General features: G+C 40.0%; 1 protein-coding gene across 9 annotated transcripts in view; it reads left to right on the top strand.

Moving 5' to 3' along the window:
* The first annotated feature begins 2,258 nt into the window (after positions 1-2,258).
* The window catches only part of taok1a (TAO kinase 1a), a 195,276-nt gene continuing 172,761 nt past the window's right edge, over positions 2,259-24,773 (top strand). For 4 of the 9 annotated variants that reach the window (XM_068010462.1, XM_068010463.1, XM_068010466.1 and 1 more), the window contains exons 1-2: positions 2,259-2,567; positions 2,700-2,730. The gene's annotated coding sequence lies outside the window, so the exon portion shown is untranslated. The other 5 variants (XM_068010461.1, XM_068010460.1, XM_068010459.1 and 2 more) reach the window with 3 other exon arrangements.

Below are 24,773 nucleotides of genomic sequence, written 5' to 3'. Positions count from 1 at the left end.
ATATCTCTATCAAATCTCCTCTCAACCTTCTCTTCAAGGAAAACAGTCCCAACTTCTCCACTCTCTCCTCGTAACTGAAGTGCCTCATCCCTGGAATCATTCTCATAAATCTTTTCTGCACTTGCTCTAATGTCTTCACATCTTTCCTGAAGTGTGGTGCTCAGAATGGGACACAATACTCCAGTTGAAGCTGAATCAGTGTTTTATACAAGTTTAACGTTACTTTGCTTTTGTACGCTATACACTTAATAATACGCCTAGGATGTTGTATGCTTTATTAAGTGCTATCTCTACCTGTCCTGCCACCTTCAATGATTAATGCACATAAACACCCAGGTCCCTCTGCTCCTGCACCTCCTTTAGAATTGTACCCTTTATTTTATATTGTCTCTGTGTTCTTCCTACCAAAATGAACCACTTCACACTATCATTCCTAAATATGCTTCTTGCCAATTTGAATCTGTGGCTTGTGGTCCTACACCAGTTTAATTTGGAGTAGTGTTCTGGTTTTATGTTCCGCTATCTTTGATATCTCTATAATTATCACTTAAGGATGTGAAGGCATTAGAGAGTTTAAAAAAAATCTTTCATGGGATGTGAGCATTGTTGAAAAGACCAGCATTTGTTGCTCGTCCCTAATTGCTGTTGGTGGTGGTGGTGAGCCAAAAAGATTCACGAGAATGGTTCTAGGGATGAGGAACTTTATTTACATGGACAGATTGGAGAAGCTGGGCTGTTTTCCTTAGCGAAGAGAAGATTTGATAGAGGTGTTCAAAATTATGAGGGGTCTGGACAGAGTACATAGGGAGAAACTGTTCCTATTGGCAGAAGGATTGAAAACCAGGGGACACCTATTTAAGCTGATGGGCAAAAGAAGCAATGGTGACATGAGGAAGAACTTTTTACGCAGCGAGTGGTTAGGGTCTGGAATGCACTTCCTGAATGTATGGTGGAGGCCTTCAAGAGAATTGGATATTTATATGGAGCGAAAAAATTTGCAGGGCTATGGGGAAAAGGTAGCGTGTGGGAGCAGGTGAGTTCTTGTAGAGAGCCAGCACAGACATGATGGGCTGAATGGCCTCCTTCTGTGCTGTAACCATTCTATGATTCTAGTCACATCATTTTAAGTCCAATTTTCTGCAGCCTTTGCTCATAATGAAGACCTTTGATACCTGGATTCCATCTTGTGGCTCTTCTTTACAGATACCATTATGCGAATCTGTGACCAGGACTAGATGTACTATTCATAAGCTTTGTACTTGAAGTATCAATATGCTGCTTTCCTTTTTAGTTTAAGTGTTCTTGCTCAGTTTCTGATGATCTCACTTGACTTCCACATACATGTATCTTCCAGCAGGGGTCAGTGGATAGTGATCAGGAACAAAAGCCTTGGCTGATTTTCTCGAATCTAATCCAGCAGCACTGACATCAATTGTTGTGTGCATACAAGCACCTCAATTGAGATTAGTAAAGAATGGGGATTGAAATGAGATCTTCATGATCTCTTTAGTTCAGTTGTGCTTTAGGCAATGCAGTACAAAATGAGAGATTCTGGACAGTGTGGACCTTAGCACTTAAGAAAAATGTTTTATTGAATTATATTTGTGGGGAAATGGATGTAATTTATACATTAAAGAAATAGTAGAGCAAATTACTAGATTGAATATTCAACCACAGCAGTGAGAAGCTTAAAAGTTAAAATGGAGAGACAGTTTGGTGCCAAGTGCAGCACTAGCTTAGACATACTACAAACTCCTAAGTTTGATTCCCAGGCTAAGCTGGACAGTAGGTGGATACAACAATTGGGCTAGGAAGGAGGAAAAACTGAGCTAGGCTTTCCACTCTTCATCATGTATCTGCTGACCATTGCCCACTCTGTTGGGTGGTGGTGCTTGTACGTGATTTGCTGCCTCTTAACATACAGCCTGCTGCTGAAACTCAACTGGCTGGCCTTAACGCAAGAATGCCCACTGTGCTTGTGGAATCGGCTCTAGTTTTAGCCCAGTACCTTCAAAGGAGAGAGAGAGAGAGAAAAAACACAAATACAAACAATATGAGGGTTGGTAATCGTTTCCAGCAGAGGTGCAATCCGTGGCACAGAGTAAAATGACCCTTAACCACGCATTCCCAGTTAATTACAGACACCTCCCGACAGTAAGGAAGGAGAGGAAAAGTTGCAGAGTCTGTCCTGCAGCAGGCGCGGGCGGGGGAATCTCGCGATGGCAGCGGACGGGGCGGGCGCACGGGATTTGAGGGGCTTCCCGTTGGGCTGCGGTTGGAGCGACGCGGAGACGGAGAGAGAGAGAGAGAGAGAAGGTGGGGGAGGAGAGGAGAAAGAAATCAAAACCCCATTAACAAAACAAAAATCCTCTTTTCACACGGCAGTGTTAACCGAAAACACTTTATTATTTAAAAAAAAAACAAGAGAGAAAAGGGAATCGTTGCCGAAGCGGAGAGTGCGGGCTGGAGCTGCCGAGGGTGTGTTTCCCTGCACCGGGGCGGCGGGCGGGCCGGGGCCGGGTGGATGCTGGAAGCGGCGGCCGGAGAAGGGGGGCCGAATCTGTGAGGTAAATGTGCGCATAATCTGTCCCTTCACTTCCGCCATCTTGAGTGTGTGGACTGGGAGAGAGAGAGAGAGGAAAAAAAATTGGGAGGAGTTTTGATCCACTTCTGACATTAATTTTCTCCTCGGTTTCTAGCTGGATTGGTGAAGGGCAGCCGCGATACATGGTGAGTGTGTGTGTATTTCCCCTCTATATATATATATATCACCCCACCTCTCCCCATAAATTCTCCTCAATTACTGTAAATTTTGATTAGAGAGAGAGACAAAAATCAGGATTCCACTGCCCCAAATTCCCCCCTCTCTCTGGTCTGACTGCAATGCTGCTACGAGCTTGCGTACATCCGTCATGTCTGTTTGTCAGAGAGGGGAAAAAATATTAGAAGGATAAAGAAAGGCTTCATGAGAAAGACAGGATCTGTGTTTTTGACCACATTTTAAAAAACAACACATTTTTCACTTGGCTGAAGGATTTTAGTTGCTCATTTTTCGAGTGTTTACAAACCTGCAGAGTCGTGACAGTATTTTCGAAGGTTGGTGTTTACGATCGTTTTTCAGAGGGTTTTCTGGGTCCCCTCCCTCTTTTTTTTGATCCATGTAAATTCGTCTTTTTTTTTCAAAAACAAGCCCCCCCCCCCCCCTTCCAGTATTGTCGCTCATCAGTTTAGTGTATTGGTGAATGCTCTGTTACATTGGGAATATGATTTAAAAGCCCAATATAGAATGGGGGTAATCATTCTATATGAAATGGAGTAGGCACACTTTAATGTGATTTTGATGTCTGAATTTGGAATGTAAAAATTTTCAGTATAATTTTAATGAACTGCAGCCATCGTTTTGAGTAACATAAAACAAAAGCATTTACTGTCATAAACTGACTTTAACTTGTGCATTGCCTGGTATTTTGCAAAAGAAAATGTATCGTTAACCCTGGATATTTGTAAATATATTGTCAGCGTACATACATTGAAAATATTATAGGCTCAACCAAGTATTTAAAGTATTTTAAGATATTTGTTCTGGAATGCTGTAAGCTAAGCTGTAATATGTATGTAATTGGCTAGATGAAGGATAGTTCATTGTGGTCAAACTTGTAAATTGATCTGGAATAATTTGTAATTTAATGTGTGTTGCTTTAATGTCAAGTGTATCTGGAAAACGTGATGCAGCAACTCTTTATAGTAAATGTTTTAATTATTGTTTAAGGAGATGAGCGGGAGCAAGCTAACTTGGATCAGAATGGTCAAGAAAGACTATGTAGTTTTATGGATGCAAACTGCCATAAATTCTCTGTGTAAATTTTTATTAAACTCCTATCTATTTTGAGGAAAAGCTTTGACTACAGTAAATAAACCTATAGTGGTATAGGTTGTGATTTCACTCCAAGCTACACAAGAATCTTTTAATAATATATATGTAGGAATTGTAATGCCTCAAGGAAGTAATAAGTTAGTGAATGTTTTGTTGGTACAAGCTGACTCCTATTGAGATGTTTTTAACCATCTGAGCCTGTAAAATGTCTGTGCAGCCTGTGATAAATAGAGTGGTGATGACATTCTGGTGGCTTGATGTATTTAATCCTACATGTAAGCTTTCAAAACCAGTTATCCATTGTAGTGGGAAATGGGGGAAGAGTAACATTTGTGTGTGCAATGAATAATGGATACCTGGGAGTTATAACAAAGCAGAATTCTGATGGAGAGTTCAGATGATAGTTATAAAATGCTTAAGCTTTGCTGTCATCTGAGCCCCTCAATTAGTTAACTGCCATGACCTTTCTTTATATGTTTTTATCCAATGAGGTTGTCTTTTCAGTTTTGCCTTTTTGTTAGTATGGATCTTGACTGCAGGTGCAAGTTTGTATTGTACATTGTCAATCATTAAACTTACTGTGCAATTGATTACTTTTAAGTTCATGGAAACCTTGTTGCACATTACTGTGTATAGGTTATACCTTGAGTTTTATAACCTGGAAATTGGCACATGGAAGAATCTCTATCAGGCAGTTTAAAAAAAATTGTGTGTGAGACATTTAAACCAACGGAACCAGCATACAAGATTTCATGGCATTTGCAGTTGAACAGCACATAAATGTAGAATTTGAGTGGAGTTTAATGAGTTAAACAGCTTTTAAACAATAATGTTGCATCTTTACTAAAGAAGCGATAGCGCTGGTAATTTAACATGGGTAAATTCTAAATTGAATCCATTGAAGAAATGTTCTCTAATCAATAAATTAATGTTTCTGTATTCGTACTAACCTGTGTATGGGTTAAATTGTATAATTCTAAATGGCACTTTTTCGTGCATGTGCAAGTTATGCTGTTTTTTCCCCCTCTCCTAAAGTCATTACTCAAATTCAAATCGGGTATCAGTTTTGATCTAAAAACTAGAAAATACTAAATGTTTCTTTAAAAAAATCTTCATATTTATATATTTCAAAAGAAACTGTAAATTTTATTTTCAATAAAAACACATTTACTTATTGAATAGAGCATACCGCATAGCAAGTTGGCTAAATTGTTAATTTTGGTAAGGACCATTCCAGATTAAAAAAATTTCTGTCTCAAATGTCACAGCAGTTGCAAAGCTGTGGTTGCCTGGCAGATTTTTTTAAAATGACATCAGTATGAGTATGAAGTTCTCATCAAAATCTTCCAATACTGTACAGTTTGCAATATGGGGCAGGGTAGTTTTTCACTTTTCCATTTTAGCAAATATTTTCATAATTACTTTTTATTACCATATATTCATGGGAGGCAAGAAAGATTAATAAGCAAATAAGTCGATTGCATCATATTGTAAAATCATATGATGCGCAGAGCCATATTGTCATAGACCCACTATATGAGGACACTTAACAATGGATTAGAGGAAGTGTAACCTGGACTGATATAATAATAAATGCAAATACTAATATCTATTTACTGTCTTGTACCTCAGTTTTGAGGAGCTTATTTGCAATTTTTATTGCACAAACTGCCTGCTATGCCAAGGTGCAGTTTTAAAAAAATTTCTATTACTGCAGCCCAGTGAATTGCTGTTCAGTGGTTCTCCAGGATTAATTTCAAGCTTTGGTAGTATGATGTTGCAGAAATGTCAAATTCCCATTACTAATTGCAGAAGTATAGTATAAATTGTAGCATGTGCTTTTAAAAATTATTTTAGAAGATAAAGCATATGATCTTTATCAAAAGATGATAACTTTTTGACCGTGACAAGCAAGTTTCTCATGTTTCCAATTGATTGCTGCGCCTTCAGTTACCTAAGCCCCAAGTTCTGGAATACCCTCCTTACACCTCTCTTCCTCTTCACCTTGCTTTCCTCCTTTAAGACATTCCTTATAACCTGTCTCTTTGTCCAAGCTTTTGGTCATCTGACATATCTCCTTTTGTGGCTCAGTGTCAAACTTTGTTTTATGATGCTCATGTGAAGCGCCTTGGGATATTTTATTACTTTAAAGGCACTATACAAATATAAGTTGCTTTACTTTTTGAACATTCACTACATAATAGGTAGTGAGGAATTGGCAAATATTCTATGAAATAATGTATTTTCAGGAGTAGTCTGCGCTGATTTCAAATTTATTTCTCTTGTGGCATTCCAGATTTCTGTCTTAAGTGTTTTTGATTTTTTTAAAATTTGTTTTAGATTTCTCACCTTTTTCCCTGTCTTGCTTTTAGTTTTCTTAATTCACCTTTGCTTTCAGATTGTATTTGCTAACCAGAAGATTCTTTGATGGCTGGTTGATAAAGGTACCACCAGTTGTCGTACTAAGCTATATCTGCTTGAAGGTCAAAGGATCACTGCATTTTTTTCAGCACTCCTCATTTAAGGAGGAGAAAAAAAAAATCAGCCAAGGTTTTTCCCCTAACTGCTATGCGGTAATTGTTCCTGGAAGATGTTCATATGTGAGTTTGGATGTGATGCTCTTCACAGTTGCCTAGCTTGCCAGCATACTTGGGTGTGAAGAATGACCACTTGGGCTGCCAGCAAAAGTCCATATTTTCAGGAGGAAAAAGGAGAAAAAGAAACACTGTTCTTTGGACTGGACTTGGGGGAGGGGGGTGGTGATATTTAATTAACTTTGTGGTACTTTTTATTGAGGTCAAAATTATTTCTGCACCCTTAGCTGAATGGATTCTCAGAATGCTTTTGCCAATCAAAAAATTTAAAAGTAAGGAGTCATGTGTTTTTCATGTCGTGTTTGATTTCTGACCACATTGTTTCAGTTTTGACTATTTTATTTGCAAACAATATCTTTGTGTTGTTATGGCGCGACTGCTCAGGACAAAGCCTCCAATCAGTATATATGATTCTGATTGCGGTGGGAGCAATGCATTGTCAGTTCAATCCCGATGGTCCACAGGTCACATCATACATATTTTTAAGCTTTCCAAATCAAAGAAAGCAGCAGCCAAATTGAAACAATCTAGTAACCCCCCCCCCCCCCCCCCATCGCCCTCCCCCAAATGAGGCCGGCCAACCAACCCAGGTATCTTTAGATATCAACAAATTAAATTTTATTAAAAACACTAAAAACCTTAAACACTACTAAGATAAACCAATATCTAAAGACCTTATAACTTATTTAAAAAATCCAATTCCTGCGTTCACATACATATACTCAGACTAATAGTATTTTTGTTGTTTAATTAGCTACCCGAACAAACAGAAATAACAATAAAGTCTTTGCAGATTTACGTTCCTGATAAAAATGGAATCTTCAATGTAGAAACAGTCCATACTTGAAGTCTTCGCAGTTGTCCAATGGGGGGGAAAAAGCAGGTTCTTCAACGATAGGAAATTCAGCAGTCCAGTTCAGAAGTTGAAGTGTTACTGTTCTTCCAGTGATGAACATAGATCAATTTAAAAAAAAAAGAATTAATCTGGCTTGACGTTTTAGAATTGAGAGAGAAAATAATAAACCAATTTTTCTTCCTTCAGTTTAAATTTGTCTGAGAGCTCTCTTTTTAGGTGCTAGCACGCAGCTCTGTCTTTGTCTATGCCAAGCCAGTTTTCAAAATCAAAGTGCAACATTCTATGGACTGTTCTCCCTCTCTGTATGGTTGTATCAAGGCAACCAAGACACATACACCTTCACTCAGTCTCTGGAGCTTGCTACCTTAAAGATGTACTGATCTCTTACAGCCTTAAAGGCGTACTGCGTATTTCCCGAGGGAAAAAATAGCAGGATTATGATAGTATATTTTTTTCAAACCATATTTGTATACTTGTTTCTGCTTCTTTGTGGCATGTGCTACAACTTGGATACTTGTTTGGTTGAAATGTCATGCACAAAATGTAGCCAAAATATTTGTTTTGTGATATTTGGGTCTTTGCAATCTATTCCTTGTACAAGGGCAATGTCATATTGTTTAATGCTTGAAGCATATTAAAGTTAGAAGCTGCATTGCGTTGTACTGTGGTTTAACATTGGGGAAATGGTGGGATTGACTTCATTAGATGTGAAGCTGAGCAATACTTTTTAAAAATGTAAATTTGCTCTGTGGGTCTTGGAACAAATAAAGCAGTTTGGCTTGAAATTGGACCAGATTATGAATTAAGACTTCAAAGTTGAGCAGTATTGGGTTTGAGATGCAATATTAGTTCATGCCTACTGTGTTGATTAACAAAGTAGAAATGGGGAAAGTTAGTATTTGGCTGATTAATACTATGAAATACAGAAAAAGCACATTAAAAGATTAAAATGACCAGTAGTATTAAGTTTTGTCTGTAAATCTACAGTTTTGTACGTCTTGCATCTCCCTGTGCAGACATTTTATTTGTAAATCAAAGGTTCAGTTTCTGATTAGTTCGTTGTTTTCACTTTGAAAGTATTCTGTTTTTCATTATAGAAACACTGAACCCATCAGATATATACTAAGAATAATTTTGCTTCCTTTTGGCTATAATGACAGTTCCTCACTAATGGTACAACAATGATTAAGAGTAACAAAGTACTAATGTAACCAAATCCAAGACCTAAGTTATTCTAGAATGCGTAGCAGTGCAGGGCCATGACAGAATATATAGTGAGTGATACTAGGTGAACATGCAGAGGGCATGTACTGCAAAAGTTAGCAATCGAAGCAGACCATGTTCATTTTGCAGAATCAGTTCAATAGGTAGTTGAAGGAAAGATGGATGGAGATATGTGAACCAAGTGAGCACATGGGATTAGGCCTACTGCTTGTGTGGGTTATGAACAGGGGCAGATTGGATTGAATGGTCTGTTTCTGTGTTACAATTTCTGCATTTGGAATGGCCTACCAGCTCTCTGCCTTTCAGTGCTCTTGCCTTCCTGACCTGTCACTACCTCCCTCAGGACTCCAGTGGCATTTTTGGGCTCTCCACTCTGGACCTTTACACTTGCTTCAGCATTGCCACTTACTTTGCACCTTGCCATGACTGTGCTCCTGCACAGGATATTGGCTTATTGGCTTATTAGCTGTGTTGCAGGATATGTGTCACTTCTGAAACCGTTTATTGATGCTTTTGTGACCTCTGGACTTGACTCCTGGCTTCCCATCCTCCACTGTCCATAAATTCTAACGTGTCCAAAACTTGCCCAGACTGCTTATCTCCTGTCTTCACTGACATATTTTGGCTTCTTGGTTCTCATTATCTTAAATTCAAATACTTATCCTCATCTTCAAATTGCTCTCTGGCCTCTTCCACTGAACAAAGAACAGCACAGGAACAGGCCATTCGGCCCTCCAAGCCAGCGCCGATCTTGATGCCTGCCTAAACTAAAACCTTCTGCACTTTCGGGGACCGTATCCCTCTATTCCCATCCTATTCATGTATTTGTCAAGATGCCTCTTAAACGTCGCTATCGTACCTGCTTCCATCACCTCCCCCGGCAGCAAGTTCCAGGCACTCACCACCCTCTGTGTAAAGAACTTGCCTCGCACATCCCCTCTAAAACTTGCCCCTCTCACCTTAAACCTATGTCCCTAGTAACTGACTCTTCCACCCTGGGAAAAAGCTTCTGACTATCCACTCTGTCCATGCCGCTCATAACTTTGTAAACCTCTATCTTGTCGCCCCTCCATCTCCGTCGTTCCAGTGAAAACAATCTGAGTTTATCCAACCTCTCCTCATAGCTAATGCCCTCCAGATCAGGCAACATCCTGGTAAACCTCTTTGGTGCCCTCTCCATAGCCACCACGTCCTTCTGGTAGTGCGGCGACCAGAATTGCACGCAAGATTCTAAGTGTGGTCTAACTAAAGTTCTGTACAGCTGCTGCATGACTTGCCAATTTTTATATTCTATGCCCCTACTGATGAAGGCAAGCGTGCTGTATGCCTTCTTGACTACCTTATCCACCTGCGTCCCACTTTCAGTGACCTGTGGACCTGTACGCCCAGATCTCTCTGCCTGTCAATACTCCTAAGGGTTTTGCCATTTACTGTATACTTCCCACCCGCATTAGACTTCCCAAAATGCATTACCTCACATTTGTCCGGATTAAACTCCATCTGCCATTTCTCCGCCCAAGTCTCCAACTGATCTATATCCTGCTGTATCCTCTGACAATCCTCATGACTATCCACAACTCCACCAACCTTTGTGACGTCCGCAAACTTACTAATCAGACCAGCTACATTTTCCTCCAAATCATTTATATATACAACAAAGAGCAAAGGTCCCAGCACTGAGCCCTGCAGAACACCACTAGTCACATCCCTCCATTCAGAAAAGCACCTTTCCACTGCTACCCTCTGTCTTCTATGACCGAGCCAGTTCTGTATCCATCTTGCCAGCTCACCTCTGATCCCTTGTGACTTCACCTTTTGTACCAGTCTGCCATAAGGGACCTTGTCAAAGGCTTTACTGAAGTCCATATACACAGCATCCACTGTTCTTCCTTCATCAATCATCTTCGTCACTTCCTCAAAAAACTCAATCAAATTAGTGAGACACGACCTCCCCTTCACAAAACCATGCTGCCTCTCGCTAATAAGTTTGTTTGTTTCCAAATGGGAGTAAATGCTGTCCCGAAGAATCCTCTCTAATAATTTCCCTACCACTGACGTAAGGCTCACCGGCCTATAATTTCCTGGCTTATCCTTGCTACCCTTCTTAAACAAAGGAACAACATTGGCCAGTCCTCTGGGACCTCACCTGTAGCCAATGAGGATACAAAGATTTCTGTCAAGGCCCCAGCAATTTCTTCCCTTGCCTCCCTCAGTATTCTGGGGTAGATCCCATCAGGCCCTGGGGACTTATCTATCTTAATGCTTTGCAAGACGCCCAACACTTCCTCCTTTTTGATAACGACATGACCCAGACTATCTAAACTCCCTGCCCTAGACTCATCATCCACCAAGTCCTTCTCTTTGGTGAATACTGATGCAAAGTACTCATTTAGTACCTTGCCCATTTCCTCTTGCTCCACACATAGATTCTCTCCTCTGTCCTTGAGTGGGCCAACCCTTTCCCTGGTTACCCTCTTGCTCTTTATATACGTATAAAAAGCTTTTGGATTTTCTTTAATCCTGTTTGCCAATGACTTTTCATGACCCCTTTTAGCCCTCCTGACTCTTTGCTTACGTTCCTTCCTACTGTCTTTATATTCCTCAAGCGATTCATCTGTTGCTAGCCTTCCAGCCCTTACGAATGCTTCCTTTTTCTTTTTGACTAGGCTCACAATATCCCTCGTTATCCAAGGTTCCCGAAACTTGCCAAACGTATCCTTCTTCCTCACAGGAACATGCCGGTCCTGGATTCTTATCAACTGACGTTTGAAAGACTCCCACGTGTCAGATGTTGATTTACCCTCAAACAGCCACCCCCAATCTAAATTCTTCAGTTCCTGCCTAATATTGTTATAATTAGCCTTCCCCCAATTTAGCACCTTCACCCGAGGACTACTCATCCTTCTCCACAAGTACCTTAAAACTTATGGAATTATGGTCACTGTTCCCGAAATGCTCCCCTACTGAAACTTCGACCACCTGGCCAGGCTCATTCCCCAATACCAGGTCCAGTACGGCCCCATCCCTAGTTGGGCTATCTACATATTGTTTCAAGATGCCCTCCTGGATGCTCCTTACAAATTCTGCCCTATCCAAGTCCCTAGCACTAAGTGAGTCCCAGTCAATATAGGGGAAGTTAAAATCACCGACCACTACAACCCTGTTACCTTTACATCTTTCCAAAATCTGTCTGCATATCTGCTCCTCTACCTCCCGCTGGCTGTTGGGAGGCCTGTAGTAAACCCCCAACATCGTGATTGCACCCTTCCTATTCCGGAGCTCCACCCATATTGCCTCGCTGCAGGACCCCTCTGAGCTGTCCTCCCACAGTACAGCTGTGATATTCTCCTTAACCAGTAATGCAACTCCTCCACCCCTTTTACATCCCCCTCTATCCCGCCTGAAGCTTCTAAATCCTCGAACATTTAACTGCCAATCCTGTCCTTCCCTCAACCAAGTCTCTGTAATAGCAATAACATCATCGTTCCAAGTACTAATCCAAGCTCTAAGTTCATCTGCCTTACCTGTTGTACTTCTCGCATTGAAACAATGCACTTCAGACCACCAGTCCCGCTGTGGTCCGCAACATCTCCCTGCCTGCTCTTCCTCTTAGTCTGACTGGCCTTATTTACTAGTTCCCCCTCATTTACTTCACTTGCTGTCCTACTGCTCTGATTCCCACCCCCCTGCCACACTAGTTTAAACCCTCCCGAGTGACGCCAGCAAACCTCGCAGCCAGGATATTTGTGCCCCTTCCAGTTTAGATGCAACCCGTCCTTCTTGTACAGGTCCCATCTGTCCCTGAAGAGATCCCAATGGTCCAGATATCTGAAACCCTCCCTTCGACACCAGCTGTTCAGCCACGTGTTTAGCTGCGCTATCTTCCTATTTCTAGCCTCACTGGCACTTGGCACAAGGAGTAATTCCAAGATTACAACCCTGGAGGTCCTGTCTTTTAACTTGTCTTGTACCTCTGCAACCTTCTCCAATCTTGCATCCCTTTGGCACTTTGATTTTTTTGTGCACTTTCCCCTTGCTTTACCTCCTTCCCCCATCAGTGGCAGAGCCTTCAGCTGCCTCAACTCAACTTTCTGGAACACTCCCCCTAAATCCCTATGTTTCTACTTCTCTCATGTCTGCTTGGCTCAGTGATAGCACTTTTTGCCGAGTCAGAAGGTTGTGGATTCAATCCCCACCCCAGGTCATGAGCACATAATGTAGGCTTGCACTTAATTCCAATACTGATGGAGGGCTGCATTGTTGGAATTGTCGTCTTTCATTTGAGAAGTTAAGCCAGTGCTCCAACTCCCCATTCAGTTGGATGTATACTCACTTATGGTACTTTCAAATCCCTAAACTCGCAAGGCAATCTGCGCAAACAATCTGAAGAGTACAACTCCAAGGGTGGAGCTTAAAGCTTCCACCTCCTCAGTCTAATGGACAGAAGAGTAGCACTAACAAACAAGAAACAGTGGCATACTCTGTTAATGGACAATCTTGATGTAATTACAAAATTATTGCCCTGTCTCTTTTTCAGATGAGATGTTAACCCAAAGCCCTATCTTCATAGATGCAAAAGATCCAGGGGCACTTTTTTTTCCAGAGAAGAGCAGAAAATTTGCCCAGTATTCTGGTCTAGACGCAAACACCACCAAAAACAGATGAACTTTATTCGTTTCAGTGCTGTTTGTGGGACCTCTGGTGCTGCACTAGCCCATGAAACAATAGTGACTTCACTTCAAAAAAAGTCATTAATTGGTTGTGCAGTACTTTCGGATTATCTCTTTGACGTGATGGGCACTAATAAATGCAAGTTCTTGGGTTTTAAGGTTTTTAAAAGAAAAAAAACTATCTTTTTAACCGAACTTTTGCTCACCCCAAATAATTTCTCTCTGGCATGGGGTATGTTCATCCACTCATTTTTCAATATATAAAGTGCCGTAGGAGTTTTATTTACATTAAAGTTACTATATAAATGCAACACGTGAAAGTTTCTTGAATTTTTGATTTCTGCTTGCAAACTGTGTATATTATGACCATGTTTGTAAATGTTTATATTTAACAGACTTATGTGCAGTACCCTGTTTTCTCAACTGTACTACAGTAACTTACCTCTATTGTGTTTGGTGCTTAAACTATCTGCATTGACCTCCTGCAAAGCGGAGGACAATTATGTTATGGTGGTACAGAGAAAATAGTGTAATTGGTAAAGTTGGGAAATCTTTTGAAGAAACCAAACAATTATTAAGCTGTGATGAATATAAAGTGCATTTCAGTTTTTAAATTTAGTTTTTAAAAAAAGGCGTATTACTTTATATTTTCCTTCCTCATCCACATGCTTCCTTTCATTTGAGGGAGCTTTTGAACAAGCTTTTTTTTTCCAGCAGTGCACTAACACTACCTATGCTGTTGGCCATTTGTGCTTGGTTTCATTTCCCATAGAGTCATTACTCTTTGGGGTTTGTTGGAATTTCAACATGCGATCATTTATTTTGCAGTAAGACCATCAATTAGTATACTACACTACAAGGCAGATTGAGTGATATCCTTATTATTTTGGAAGTTCAGTATTTTAACAGTATTCCCTGACCGTAAGTGTATGTGACTCCTAAAGTCAAAAAGAATTAGTTTATCTGTTTTCATAGCCTAGAGAGCATTTCTAAATGGAAAGCCATAGATTTGCTTGTTGCCTGTGGTCGGACTCTAGCTGGTGTGAGGGTTTTTTGTAAACATGGAAATGGCCATTAACTTTTTCAGACTGATGCTGCTTTTGTGTAATATAGTGCGTCACCCATTTGGGGGGTTGGCAGTTCAGTGTGTTTAGAGACTATGCAAAGAAGAATAAAGCTTTCTGATATGTGAATAATTTAGTCAAGATCGTAAATGTTTTAATGTTTCATAAAATAAAATCTGTAGCTGTTTTTTAATCTGTGGAATGTATCCGCACCCTTTTGTGATGAAATCAAGCTATGCTGTAGTAATGTTAAAGTCTGATGCTGTGGACTTTGTGTAATTTGGGTAGTTGACTATTTGCAAGTGTAGAATATCATTTTTATCTTCATTTCAAAATGTTTGTCTGTAGTATTTGTATAAGTGGCCTCGATTTTACCTCATTAAAAGCACTGGAAGAGTTTAGTCAGGTTTCATTGAGAATACAGTACTCCTAATATTTGTAATTACCAACTGCATTACATGCCAGACATAACTTTGTAATGTCTCCATTTTTTGTAGTAACAAAAAAATCATTTCACAGAATTTGGGCTCAAATCTTTGTTATTTGTTTGTTTGGTTAATATTTTAGAATTGGTGTTGGTGCTCTCATAGATATTAAATACCAAGTTCACAAATGCAACTGTAGCTTTTCACACTGACAGTTTTATTTAGTCACTCTAAAATCATATTGAAAATGTAACTGACTTTTCTTTAAGTGCAATGTTTGTATGGCAGCATCTCAGTTGAAATGGACTTGGGATCAGTCTGTGTCCAAATGTCAGGTTAGATTGATTTTTTCCCCCTCTTTAGCAATCATGCTTTCTTGCAAAATGTTTCCGATTTATATCAGTCATAGATAAATATGCATGTCATTCATAAACTATGTTACTGGAGTTGCTGCACTTCAGCTTGTATTTTATGGTCTTCTCTGCAGTTAAATTTTATTGAAATGCTAGGTTGTTAATTTGGCTAAAATGATTTAATTTAGAAAGCTAGAACTGTTAACAGATTATATTAATTTGTTTCAAAATTTTTAACATCGCAGTCTGGTGTGCATTATTTTTTGAGGGGAGGGAGGAGCATAAGGATGCTGATTGGGCTGCAAGGATCATGAGCGGAGCCAGTAACAGCTGCAAAGAAAAATTCAATTCAAGCTACAGTTTACAAAATTTTTAAATTGTTACAATCCCAAGGGAATACGTTTTTTGTACAGTTTGTTTTTAGAAGCTATTGGTATAAGTAGCTAAATTACTGCTCACTACCTGTTAGCATATTCATCCGCAGTAAAAGGCAGAACCTAGTGCAGAAGATAGTGGTCTAACTGTTTGACAACAACAAAATCAGGCCATTGTGTACAAATAGAAAGTTTGCAGTCTGCCAAATGCTCCATTTTCTATTGAATACAGTTCCATGTTAACTGTGAGTATAGTAGTTAAAAACAATTTTTTTGCAAGAGAAAGGCTTTTTACATAGCACAGGTATTTAATTCTTGTGAAACATAATGAAGAACTTTAACAGATGGCTTCATTGAATAATGGGGCAAACATTTGTAAACGTTTTACTAATCACTTTATAAACACTGAAAAATACTTATTAATTTGAATTGTCTTCATGTCTACTTCAGTGGTCTATTGGGTGCAGACACTGGTGTAATTCTTAAGCATATGCGCCATCATACCATCAAGGCCTGAAGCAGGTCGTATCTAGCTAGCCAAAGAAAGAGAACCCGAAGGCAATATGACCCCTTTGTCAATCTGTCATCTGATGTCTTGTGTGAGAAAACGCCCTCAGAAAAATTGGACTTTGCGGTTATGAACCCACAACATGTATTAAATTAGAGATGAATCATTGGCAGTCACCGTCGACAAAGATGGACAAACTCATCACTAAACTATATATAAGGTCCCAGGTTTGATTTACTATCTGGCTGCTTTACCTGGACTTTTTCAAGGTACCATTTGACATGTGATCATTTGCTTCTATGCCCTTGGGCTCGCAAGAGGAAAATCAACCAGGTTCATTGCTCACTTGTGATGCCCTGCTAGAAAGTATATTTGCATGGTTCTTGAGTAAATTGGGCTTTGATGCTCTCTACAGTCAAGTTGCCTGTTGGCACACTTACTTTAAGTTCACACGCAAAGAAGGGCTGCGTGCACTTGTGGAAATATATTCTGGCAAAAACCAGGACCTTCAGAGGAGAGTGTGAAAGAAGAAATCTGCAGTTGTGGTGGGGGTGGGGGCAGCGATGTGGGGAAAGGTATGAGAAAAGGAGTTGTACTGTCAGAATTTTCTAACAATGATTGCTGCAAAATAATTGAATAAGTTTAAGTTTTCCTCGTGAAATCTTTCAAAAACAGTAATTTGTTGCAAAAAGTTAGTGGCACATATCCGTCAGTCAGGGGGGGAAGGACTATTTGAATGGCATGACTATTGTCAGTGCAACATCATCAATATTATCAATTTTTCTTCCCATTTTACCCACCCCACCCTTCCCCAGAATATACTGAGGTTTCTTGTGGCCATCTCAAAGGCATGTGCCAATGTTGATTAGTAAGGTCCAAGGAGGTGTTTCATGTGTAGTCAAAAAGAGTCAGGGTTCTTTGCCACTTCGAGAGGAGCAAATTGAAATGATAATTATTGAACACTGCCTCTTCTATTAAACTATTGACCAAACACCTTAGCTCTTTGATGTTGTATGACGATGATCCCTCGCAATTTAAATGCTATTTGCTTCGAGGGTCATAGAACTTCTGAGTGAATTTCTGTGTTTCCAAACTCTGCCATAATTGAGTTTTGTTTTTGATGATATCCGTCCTTTTTCTGAAGCTGCTGAATCTTACTAGGGTATGGTTTTATGGTGCTGGCAGCTCTCTGTTATCTCTGCTTGTTGACCAATTTTCATGTCTAAACCCATGCCGCCAGTGTTGGCAGCTGATTTGACCATGTAGGGCATCAGAATTAAGTCCTCATCTATAGTCCATATATGCTCATTGAAACTGAATAAGGATTTAGGAACCTGAACCCTGGCTGATTATATATTTTTTTGTTCACCCCATTCCGAGCAAGTTCAGGGTGGAGTGAGGTGAGGTCATTTCTAATTCTGTTGAGCTAACTGGGACAGCAAGTGGAGCTCTACAGTTGACAAACCAGGAGTTAAACAATGAGATAGAGTTTCTGCTAGTTTCAGCTAGTGTCATCAGTGCAAACTAGATGAAATTGGCCAAATCACTGCATGAGATGGGGGGAATTTTAAACGCAAGTTATGTGATGCAAATCTGCAGTCTTTAACAGTGGTTTAAGAATCATTTTGCCTGAAACCATTCTCATCCACAAAACTGGCTATGTCCCAGATTAAAATTATGCGAATGGCAAGTTTCTGCCATTTTGCATCCATTCAACGAGGCTCTTCAAATGGAATACATTTTTTATAGGTGCATAGGTACTAGTAAGCATGTTTTAAAAGTTTTTGCATATTAAAATTAATTTGCTAAGAAACTGACAGTGTACATCAATGGAACTAGTAAATGTTCATCAATGGAATTAGTAAATGTTCAATGTAGTTTTTTACTTTAAGTTTTCAGAGATTTTTAAATAATGTTACCTCCAGGTGGAGGAGTAGATATTAATGCATTTTTTTAAGGATAAAGTATTTCAGCTGTATTTAAAAAAAACTGTACCTGGTTGCTACTGTTAAGTTCATCAATGAAAATTATTTTTGGAATTAAAAATTAGTGTTCTTTAACACAGATAATTGTGCTGACTGCTGGTTGATTTTAAGTTTGTGATTACGCAAACGCGTTTGGGTGAAAAAGTGCGCCACAACTTCACTGAAAAACAGTGCAATTTGCGCTCAGTTTCCCAATTGCAGCCAAAGCGGAAGCGTTACCCCAGGCTCTTTATCACTGGGACATTGGGGGTTGGGATAATGGGTCTTTAAGTTCAGCATAGTAAGGTCTCGTTATACAGTAATGAAGTTAAGATTTGCATTTGTATACATGTATAATAATATAGGTTTTTGAAAAATAAACTAATGGCAAAATACAGTGGTCAGAGTTAGAGAATTCTTTTGGAAGAAATTTTAATAAAATTAATACATATCGACTCTGATTTTGACCGCTTTGTACAAAAGTTTTGAATAAACTGCTTTTCCTGCAAGCTTAATCTTTGCATGTAGTCAGAGCATATTTTACATACAGTATTAAGAAAAAGTAGATAATCTGGAATTAAATAGCAAATTACTAATGTAATGTAGTAAATTATCAGAGCACCATCATTTCCCTGAAAGATCTACTGTTAGGAAAGTCAGTCAGAAGATGAAATCTGTCCATTGTAATCGTACTCCAGAGAAAAGTCCTTTATATATTATGAGGTGCATGATACAATGAATTGTCCATTATGTCAGCTAATGTATTACCCGTAAATTCAACAGCTGAAGATCAATAATCAAGTGATGGAGGTTTAGATAAAATGGACTTACGATGCGAATGATATATACCAGAGTGCAGATGATTCAAATGTTCTTTCAATTTTATTTATTTGCTGGACTTAAAAGGTGTCATGCGATCAAAATAACTTCTTCTATTGCTGTCAGAAATCCAAAGGTTGATACTCTTAACTCGATTAATGTCAGCAGGCAACGGTAAATTTTGGAGTAATTTAGCTGCAACTTGGACCTGGTAATGTGCGTCGCGTCTTAACTCTGAAAAGGTTGAAGATTTTTGTGCTAAAGTCTTGGTCAATGAGTGGCAGACAACCATTCTCACTGACCCAGTTATAATTTGATTTGATTTCCTAGTATATTGTTTGAACATACAGTTCCCCACTGTTGCCACCCTGCATAGTTAGTTCTTCATTGAGGCATTAATTTCTCTAGGCTGAAGTTGTACTTGTTTCTAATGTATTGGGTTGCATAGTTACTTTAAAATAATGGAAGAATGCCTTAATTAGACATGTGGCTTATTGGTTGAATTGATGCAAGATTTTTATTTGATTATAAACTGTACATGACCCGATGTGTATACTGGGGAAATTAAGTAATTATGTAAATTTGTTTAGCGAATGCCATTGAATATTATCTTAAATTGCTACTCAATTGTTTATATCATTGAAGTTACAAAAAAACTTGAGGGGCAACTGAACTGGAGTTCTGTAGTAAAATAGATGAAATTTCTGTTTATAAACTGGCATGCACAAGTATAATAAGTGCACTGACCTCTACCTTGCAGAGGCTGAATGCCAACTCTCAGACACTTCTTCCTACCTTCCCCTGGATTTATGACCCCACCATTGATCGTCAAGCCATTGTCTCCAGGACTGTCGCTGACCTCATCTCCTTTGGAGATCTTCCCTCTACAGCTTCCCACCTGATAGTCCCGCAACCCCGAACTGCCTGCTTCTATCTCCTTCCCAAAATCCACCAACAGGACTGTCCTGGTAGACTCAGTTTTGGCCTGATCCTGCCCCACTGAACTTATTTCCTCCTATCTTGAATCTGTTTTTTCTTCCCACCTACATCCGTGACTTCTTATGCCCTACGTCATTTGGACAGTTTTCAGTTTCTGGTCCTAACCACCTCCACTTTGGATGTCCATAGTAATCACTGTACACCTCCATCCCCCACCAAGATGGTCTGAGGGCTCTCCACTTCTTCCTTAAACAGAGGCCCAACTCGTCCCCATCCACCACCACCACCACCCTCCTCTGCCTTGCTGAACTTGTTCTCACATTGAACAACTTCTCCTTCAACTTCTCCAAATAAAAGGTGTTGCTATGGGTATCTGTATGAGTCCTAGTTGTGCCTGTCTTTTTGTGGGGTATGTCAAACATTTCTTCTTCCCATCCTACTCAGGCTCCCTTTCCCAACTATTTTTCTGGTATACTGATGATTGTATCGGTGCTGTTTCCTGCTCTCTCTTCATGATCTGGAAAACTTCATTAACTTTGCTTCCAATTTCCACCCTTCTCACCTTCACATGGTCCATCTCCGACACTTCCATTCCCTTCCTTGACTTCACTGTCTTCATTTCTGGAGATAGGCTGTCCGCTAGTATTTACTATAAGCCCACCGACTCCCACAGCTACCTTGACTACACTTAGTCACACCCTGCCTCCTGTAAGGATTCCATTCCATTCTCCCAGTTTTTCCATCTCCGATGCATCTATTCTGATGATGCTACCTTCCACAACAGCGCCTCGAAGATGTCTTCCTTTTTCCTCAACTGAGGATTCCCTTGCTCTGTGATTTGACAGGGCCTTCGACCATGTCCGACCCATTTCCCACACTTTTGCCCTCACCCCTTCCCCTCCCTCCCAGAACTGCGATAGGGTTCCCCTTGTCCTCACTTTCCACCCCACCAGCCTCCACATCCAAATGATCATCCACCACCATTTCCGCCACCTCCAGCATGATGCCACCAGAAAACACATCTTCCCTTGTCAGTATTCCGAAGGGACCATTCCCTCCACGACATCCTGGTCCACTCCTCCGACACCTCGTTCCCTTCCCACGGCACCTACCCATGCAATCGCAGGAGGTGTAATACCTTTTACCTCCTCTCTCCTCACCATCCAAGGCCCCAAGCACTCCTTCCAGGTGAAGCAGCGATTTACCTGTACTACTTTCAGTTTAGTATACTGTATTCACTGCTCACAATGTGGTCTCCTCGACACTGGGGAGACCATATGCAGATTGGGTGACTGCTTTGCAGAACACCTCTACTCAGTCTGCAAGCATGATCCCGAGCTTCCAGTTGCATGCCATTTTAATTCACCACGTTGTTCTCATGCCCACCTTTTTGTCCTTTGGTCTGCTCCAGTGTTCCAGTGAACATTAACGCAATCTCGAGGAACAGCACCTGTTCCAGTTATGCACTCTACAGCTTTCTCGACTTAATATTGAGTCCAACAATTTCAGACCATGAGCCCCGTTATTTATTTCTTAAATTTTTAATATATTAAATTTATTTTTTTTAACCATGTTCTTGTCTTAAACTTGTTTTTCATATTTTTGCTTTCATACAGAGCTGTTCATTATTCCGTCGTTAGCACTCTTTCTGGAACCATGCTTTGTCTTTCACAATAACTATTTAGCACTCCATTTGCATTCTGTTCCATGACATCTGTCATTTAATCTCGCCCCCCCTCTGTCCGATCGCAACCCTTCCCTCTTCTCTCTTTCCCCCACCCCCCCTTTCACTTGCTCAAAGACTGTTCCATTTCTAACTTTTGCTAGTTCTGATGAAGGGTAACAGACCTGAATCATTAACTCTGTTTCTCTCTGCACAGATGCTGCCAGACCTGCTGAATATTTTTGGCACTTCCAAGTCTCATTTCAGAATTCCATTATTCGCAATATTTTATTCTTATAAGAGGTCTTTATTGCATTAGTCTTTTTTGTAATTTTGAAATGAAATGCCAGCACACTGCAATGAAGTTTCTGTAAGTAGAATGATTAAATGATTTTTAATTACTCTGGGCAAAAGAAACTTTCATGAAGCGTTTGTCACTACTTCCGGCAAAGCTTTTCCTTGTAGCCTTCAGGGATCAACATGAACTGGAAACTTGGAGATTTCTAGGGTGTGGATGCACATCTGTATTTCATTTGTATCTGTTGTCTTACTATGGTGACATAGTTTTGGTGGCTATCCCTTTCCCTTGGGTGGAGAATGGAGGGCTAAACAAGCAATATCACTTTGACCTGTGAAACAAAATGGAAAGGACCAATTTCACTTGAGGGGTTTTGCACCTGGGGTTTAGGGGACATATTCTAACTGCTGCCTTGCTATCATGGATTCTTAATTGTTTGAATTGAAATTGCACAGATGTATTCAGTACAAGATTTAACACCAATGAATAAATTGCAATATCAAATCAGAAACTGACAACTTACAGCCTTTCACACTTCTATTATCAGATATTATGCTATTGTAACTAAAAGATATTTCGCTAAAAAAAGGTATATTGCTGCTGGTTGCCCTTCATTACATTTAAATTAAGTAAAATGGTGTGGTGCAATCGCTAGCAAATAGTGTTTTCCCTTGGGGCTTGAATACGGCCAGCTCCAATTGAGAGAAAATCTGTCCTCTGTTGATTATGGGAGTCCTAAATGAAATTGAATTGTCTCAACCCAACTTGAACTGGGAGTGGGTCCACAAAATTAGCACTGTGAGGCTACAACTGTGCCTGGTGTAGGAACGGAAATATAAAATGTCAGTAGTGCAGCATCTGAGGACAGTTCAAAGGTACGCTCTTAGCAGAGGGAGACTTTATTTTCATCTGGATGTGCTGTCGCCTAATGAGGGAATACTTGAAATACTTTAAATGGCAGATGGAGTTTAATCCGGACAAATGTGAGGTAATGCATTTTGGAAGGTCTAATGCAGGTGGGAAGTATACAGTAAATGGCAGAGCCCTTAGGAGTATTGACGGGCAGAGAGATCTGGGCGTACAGGTCCACAGGTCACTGAAAGTGGCAACGCAGGTGGATAAGGTAGTCAAGAAGGCATACGGCATGCTTGCCTTCATCGGTCGGGGCATAGAGTATAAAAATTGGCAAGTCATGCTGCAGCTGTACAGAACTTTAGTTAGGCCACACTTAGAATCTTGCGTGCAATTCTGGTCGCCACACTACCAGAAGGACGTGGAGGCTTTGGAGAGGGCACCAAAGAGGTTTACCAGGATGTTGCCTGGTCTGGAGGGCATTAGCTATGAGGAGAGGTTGGATAAACTCGGATTGTTTTCACTGGAACGACGGAGGTGGAGGGGCGGCATGATAGAGGTTTACAAAGTTATGAGCGGCATGGACAGAGTGGATAGTCAGAAGCTTTTTCCCAGGGTGGAAGAGTCAGTTACTAGGGGACATAGGTTTAAGGTGAGAGGGGCAAAGTTTAGAGGGGATGTGCGAGGCAGGTTCTTTACACAGAGGGTGGTGAGTGCCTGGAACTTGTTGCCAGGGGAGTTGGTGGAAGCAGGTACCATAGAGACGTTTAAGAGACATCTTGACAAATACATGATTAGGATGGGAATAGAGGGATACGGACCCCGGAAGTGCAGAAGGTTTTAGTTTAGGCAGGCATCAAGATCGGCGCTGGCTTGGAGGGCCGAATGGCCTGTTCCTGTGCTGTACTGTTCTTTGTTCTTTGATGCTGGGTGCTTGAAATGAGAGAATATTTTCTCCAGTGTCAATTTCTTTTGCTTTGATAAGCACAAAAATTTACAATTTTTTTTTTTCTTTTCCTGTTTAAAGTGTTATATCCTTGCTAGGAATGGCTCCACTTGTACTGGTTGCTTGCTATCCCGTTATCTTGCAAAGGCCATTATTCATAAGAGAGCCTTAATGGTGAAGGGCAGCACTTATTTTCAATTATGGGGGAAGGGAGCAGCACAGCAGAGCGTAACGTCCACATGTGCAGTTCCAACAGAGGTCACTGGGTAGGTTCTGTAAAATATTTTCCCATGTTGAAAGTAGATATATGAACCCTGCCAAAACCACAAATGTAATTCATTGCTTATGACTGCTCTGTAAGAAGAGAAACCATAAATAAACATTCTCATTATAGCACACATCTCATTATAACACAATTTATGCAATAACTCTGGGTTATAGTCACTCGGATTCTGTGATGTTGAAGATTGAATTCTGTGGGATTCCAAAGTAATTGAAATTGTGGTCAAAATATTTTATACGAAACATAGGAATGAGCTACATGAAAAGGCACTTCATTTCTAGTTATCAAGGTTTCTTCCATTGTTAGAATCAAGGTTAGTACATCTCTTCAGCTCCTTTATCAAATACAGACAAAACTTTCTAATTATAAGATGTTTGTAAATTATGACAGTATATCTTCGAATGGAAGAGAGAATGCTCCATAAAGTAAAATAGGGCAGGTGAGACACATGCATGTGGCAGGCATGCTCAAGAATTGCATGGCTTGATATCAAAGTTTTCACTTTCCTTACAGACATCCATTGTACATACTTTCCTAATTTGACTTGCAGTGTGTGCGTGTTTTTTTAAAATTTCAAATGCTTATTTATCTGGGCTATGTTAAAAATGGTAGCTAATGTAGATACATATGGTGTGATTCTGGAGGAAAGGTGGGAAAAAAGTGATAGTCAACCAAGATATATAATTACAAAGCATAATAATCCTGAATTTTTAGTTGTGCTGGAGGAAGTTGCATTTGATCCATATTTGTGAATTCCCTTTGCTCGAATAATTTTACCCCATTTTCCAAAGCTGAGTGTCACAGTTTTCTGCACCAACTCCAAATGATGGTCCTTGTTTGCCATCTTTTAACAATGCATTTTGTACATTAATATGCTTTACTGAGAGAGATATTGTTGCCTATGCAAACTTTCAGAATGGTTTTGATTGTGTAGCACTGTTTTATTTATTTTGAAGGAACTATGTAGACAAGTTTCTGCCTCAGTAATATTTTCTCTACCGATGTTGTTCTTGGTCCTAAACCTAAAGATAATGACTCTTTGCTGGGATGTAGCTTCATTGGCTCTA

This window comes from Heterodontus francisci, chromosome 30 (genome assembly GCF_036365525.1).
Source record: "Heterodontus francisci isolate sHetFra1 chromosome 30, sHetFra1.hap1, whole genome shotgun sequence".
Classification (NCBI taxonomy): domain Eukaryota; kingdom Metazoa; phylum Chordata; class Chondrichthyes; order Heterodontiformes; family Heterodontidae; genus Heterodontus; species Heterodontus francisci.
The sequence above is the reverse complement of the archived record's forward strand: the minus strand, read 5'-3'. Positions and strand labels throughout refer to the sequence as shown.